Here is a 5,510-nt window from a genome sequence, read left to right on the forward strand (position 1 = left end):
ACAGCTTTTTTGTCCCTCCCTAGTGCTCTCTTATTCACTCAGCTGTGATAGTGAAGGAATTGAAGGGAAAGAGAAGAGCAGCAACAAAAMATGGCAGGAGTTGAGGAAGTGTTTTTCAGTTCTACAGGGATGACCTTTTTCAAAGGTCAAACTTGTAACTGTTGTCCAGATACTTTAATATGATAAGGAAATATTTTTCCATACATAAAAAACCTGTCCTTTTGTTACAAATTAGAAACCCAGTAAAGTGTGTTGGAAAGCCATGACAAAATTTAATTTAAAAATACCAAGATACCCCCTTATATTAACTTGCCAAGACTGGAATTTGAAATTGGGTTTAAATATTCTCATTCCAGTTACTACAAGAGTTTGAAAGATGGCTCTAATGTAATGTGATGTGTCTCGCCACAAGGAAGTGGGAAGCCTTTGATTTATTTTGAAATTCTGTTTGCTGACTCAGAGTAAAAGTAGGGTGAGATTGGAGATATAAAACACTGTTTTGTGTTTGCAATTACTTTCCTGTTGGCATCTTAATGGATAGAAAAGATATGAGTAGTGTGGGATAGATACAAAGCAATGAGTTTAATTAATTTTGAAGGAAAAATAAATATGAGGAATTGAGCTTAGTTAGATTTTGACCAACTGAAATATAGCTCATGATAAGATCTTTAAAATATGCATATTTTCTGCATCAAAAATCAACCTTAAATAATTCACGTTCCGTCTTTATCTTTTTAAAACTATAATGAAGCTAGGTTCATTTTCTGAATAAMGTGGTGGTAGAACTGAAAGCCAAGGTGCAACAGACAATAATAATTAACCAGTTAAGCTCTTTTGATTTTACTAGGAATAATAAAATATGTCTCACCTAAGATCAAGGTAAAGTGGGAATTTGTTGGCCAGAGGGACAGAAAAAGTTTTGGATTCTGGAGCAACAGAAATAGTTCTGCATCCTTATTTCACCTCTGYGAACTGCAGGGGAAGATGATAGTTTTGCAAAGCTGAGATTGCTGCTGAGGCTCTCTGCATGGCAATCGAGGGAGCAATTACAGTCAAACTAAACCTGGTGCCTGACACATGGTGAGGGAGTCTGGTTATTTGTATTTGCACCTAGCTCATGCAGATAGCAAGAAATGGCCAGCTGCTCCTGTGTGCATTTYCTCTCTATTTACCACAACATGTTTGCACAGTGCCTAATAAAATTAAATAATAATAATAATTAAAAAAAAAAAAAATCATAGCAACCCTTGAAGCTATCTTAATGATTGGAAAGGAGTAAAAAAACAACAGGGAATGAAGAGTMCTGAAACACCATAGTTGCTTGCCATGCTGTTATTTCTAGCAAGAGATAGAGTTTTCATGCCCAGGATTTTCCCAGCTGAAATTGCTGGGCTTCTCTATCAAGAAGGTAAAATTGGGTAAATTATACTTGCTGTCGAAGAAGCAGCTTTCCCTCTCACAATCTACTAAGCATAAACATGGTTCTATTAAGCTGAACCTTTTAAATACTCAGCAGAGCATGACATTACAGGTAAAGAGCCCCAAATAAAGAGAGTAAGACATCTTCAGGAGAGGGAGGATGTGTGCCARGCTTTGCTAAATTACATTGAGGGCAGCTTATTAACGCCTCAGAAATGCAGACATATATGTGAAAATTAAGGCTAGGCTGGTGTTTCCAGAAATAAATCCCCTCGGTTACTTTTGTAAAGACCTGACATGGAATCAGGACTGTCTTTCCCATTTGTCATGCTGGCAGACTGAGCAGGTTTCATTGTCTTTGACTACACATCCAAAAAGCCAAGTGTGCAGTCATAAGGGGGAGAAGAAGAGGCTTGCATAACGCAGACATTTAAAGTGCTGTCCCAAAGAGGAGCCTGTGTCTCTTGACTGAGCAGGGAGGGAGCATTAGTAGCAGCCTTGGGCTGGCTTCTGGGGCTGGAGATGGTCTGACTACCCATAATCTGCATCCAACAGGTCATCCACACCTTCTGTGCAGCACTGGACAAGACCCAGTGAACAGASATGACACTTGGTTTATGTCTGGGTACATCCAGCCTCATGTGTGGGAGCAGCCTGAGCTCCACTAGTTCTGCTGACTGGTTCCAGCTGACAGCAATGGGATTCCAGACTGTTAGTTATGATGACTGCAATGTGATAATAGCAACTCTGATATCAAGCCAGCAAATTAGGTGGCATGAATCTGAGCTCAGCAGAGATGAGTTGATGTGTTTGTCTTTGGTAGGTGCACAGCTCCCAGGATGTGGTACATGAGACCACTCCAAACTGTTGATCAAACCCACAGTACATCCATCTGGGCTAGAGCAGAGAGTTTAGAACTTTAGTGCTTCCATAAGATCAGGGGTCTGTCCTGGAACCAAAAACATTTAGTGTTTTTATCGTTTTCCTGGATGACAGACAGAATACACCCTTCACATATGTGTGTGGTTGAAACCAGAGAGAATAGCTGATATGGTGGAAGATAGACTCATGTGGGTCTACATGCTAAAGAAATGGGCTGGCAGGAACCCCTAGAAGCTCAATGAAAACAAAGTCCTGCACAGATTGACTGAGAATAAAGGACTTGAGGGTCCCAGCAGATGACAATGGATGAATAAATAAAATAACCTTGAGTCACGGAGAGCCATCCACAATCTGGGCTATGTTAGCAAGAGAAAAGAGCTCCAGTGAAGAGGAATGACTCCTAGCAGGAGCCACCTTTGCAGGACACTCCTGGAAGCTCAGTCCATCAGAGTCCTGTTTCCTAAGGACACACACTGTGGGCACTCTCATTCCAGTACTCACTCAAGAAGTGCAGGTAGAATAGATGGAGAAAAAACCCCAACATCTTGCAATCTGAGCATGTTTTCTGGATGCTCAGGGCTCAGACCCTCCTTTAACTGTAGCACATCAGGTGATGACTTAGCATGGCATTTATTTGTCCAATTYAAACATTTGAGCAGCTTTATTAAATTTACTGCTGAAGACCAAGGATGCTTTTAGGCACTCTGCTAAGCTAGAGCTTTAAAAGCTTGTGCCTACACAGCAGTTATCACGGGATCCAGGAATGTCTCAGGCAATGTGTGCTATTGCAACACCATTACCACAGCTATCTATTAAGCCCTGGAGTGTCCAGGTGGCTGGTTATCACTGCATGGGTTTGYTCAGAAGCTATTAAAATCGTTAAAGGGTGGTTTTCTTCCTGCCACTGGCTCAATTATATTTCTGTTTTATGACCTTCATTAAAAGAGAATGATGAAGAAGCATAAACAGAGWAGACAAGTTTAGTGGTAGTACAAACAGATACCTGAATATACATGCCTTGAAAAATTTGGTCTATACCTGATTTGATTTATTCTCCACTAAAACCATCACCAAGTAATAGCTTTTAATTAATTAGATGTAGTACACTAGCAAGGTCATSTGTGGTTATCTTAGCTGTTTCTTGAAAATAAAGTTTGTGGCTACATCACAAAAGAAATTCCATTTCCCCTTGAAACTTCAGCTGCAARTAGTAATGGTTGGTGTGTACAAAATGTTATAGACTTTGCAAATYGTTGAGCTGAGTTTTCAGTTACCTGATGGTGCTTCAGAGTTGCTGAAATTGTCAGTTTGCAAGATTTTTTGAGGAGGCTATATAAATTGCTTACACTAACAATTCATTAATTGTTAGTGGAGGAAAAATACTTTTCCCTCAAAAAAACCCCATGCTGGTGGCAGATGATGTTCATGAATCTGATTTCTCTGCCATGCACTACTGTACATCCTCRTTTAGTTTTGTTTCCCCTCTGCACAAGCCTGGAAGAGGGAGGGTGAAGGGAAGGTTTATGAATGTGAATAAGAAAAGATTAATAGGAGAGGGAATAATTTTCATTAGATCAATATTTTGTCCCCAAACAGGTCCGGTTTTGGCATTTGACTTTTGTTGGTTTGTGCATTCCATGTGTGTTAGCTGGCTTAGTGACAGGTGTTAACTTGCTTGAGAATGGGAAGGAAAAATCAGAGAATTRTCTGGAGCATGGAACTTGTGCAATGAGCACATTTTTGGGCAACTCAAATATATTGCTCCCCTCCATCCATTACCAAATTCTTGGCCTTAGTCTAGAGGGTGCTTTGCAAAGCTGGGCAGCTCGACACTGACATGGTTGGAGAGAGCACCCTGGGGCTCCCTGGCAGCCAGCTGGCAGGAAAAGGGAAATCACCCATGAAGAGTCCCCTCAATGCCACAGGATCCAGTGGGGCTTTCAAATTCACCTGTTCCCAGTGTAAACCAAATCATCAGAAATTCTGCAACTATCTTGAGTCATAAAAGTAGCWCCTTCTTAAGTCTCCTCAGGTCTTTCTAAGATTTTTCAGAAAGAATAATTTCTGGTTAAATTTATGTGAAGCCTGTGGCATAGGCAAAACAGCAATATCTGGATATCCAGTTCTTTCACTGGGGCTTGTGATACATCACTATTTAGCAAAAATTGAACAGATGAAATATTTGCCTGGCATCCTTGAAAGCTGCTCACGTTCTGACTTGAGTCCAAAGGACATAAATTTTTGTGTAAAGCAGATTTTATRAAACTTTGTACTGGTACATAGAGAGAATGTTCAGAAATGGCCAGGAAATGGCACCAACCATCCATTTCCACTACAACTCCATGAGAAAGGGGACTCCGCCCCTCCACTACATCATCCTCCACTACTCTGTGAGCAGCAGGCTTTGAACAAAAGAGCCTAAGAACCAGGTGTGTCCTGGGCAGGTCCTGAGCTGTGTCATCACTGTGAAATGTTGCCARCAACCCTGAACGTAGCATAAAATCCAGAGGTCCTCAGCAAGAAGGATGAACTGTTCTTGCCTCTTCTATCATTTACAACACAAAAAAATGAATGACATTATCATATTCTGAAATATGTCCAGAAGCAATGACCGTAACAGTCACTGCAATAATGCAGGAGGGTTTGGTTGATATTTTGTTGTGAAGCAAACAAAAAAAAAAATAGTAAATTCGAAGAATTATGTGAAAAACTCCAAACCTTTTTTTTTTTTTTTTTTTTTTTTTAATTTTTTTTTTTTCTATTTACAAGGATATTAGATTAAAAAAAAAAAGTTGTTTAGCCTGTGCTGTTTCTTTGCAGCACAGAAAACCTGTTGGTTTTGGGGTTTTTCATTCCCATTTATTTTTAATTTCAATTTTAAATAAATTCATTTCAAAATGCTACATCTTGCACTTGAAAGAATGTTCAGGTTTCCTCTGTCTCAACTATCTATCCCTAAAATGTATTTTGCCAGATGCATRGGAATATTATGGCAAAAAAATGAATACAAACAGTGCATGGAATTGACACATCAATACAAATTTAAGTAGCAGGGTGACTTGTATTGAATTTTTTCTCAGTACAAGGATCAATAATTTGTCTGTTGACAAATTTAAAATTACTGTAACTGGCAAACAGTCTTATTTTCAGTTCTCTGAAAGATGATACTTTCAGCAGACCCATGACTCCAGGTCAGGAGTGTGTGCATG

This window comes from Malurus melanocephalus, unplaced genomic scaffold (assembly GCF_030028575.1).
Source record: "Malurus melanocephalus ecotype Western Australia unplaced genomic scaffold, MMel_1.1 scaffold_392, whole genome shotgun sequence".
NCBI lineage: Eukaryota > Metazoa > Chordata > Aves > Passeriformes > Maluridae > Malurus > Malurus melanocephalus.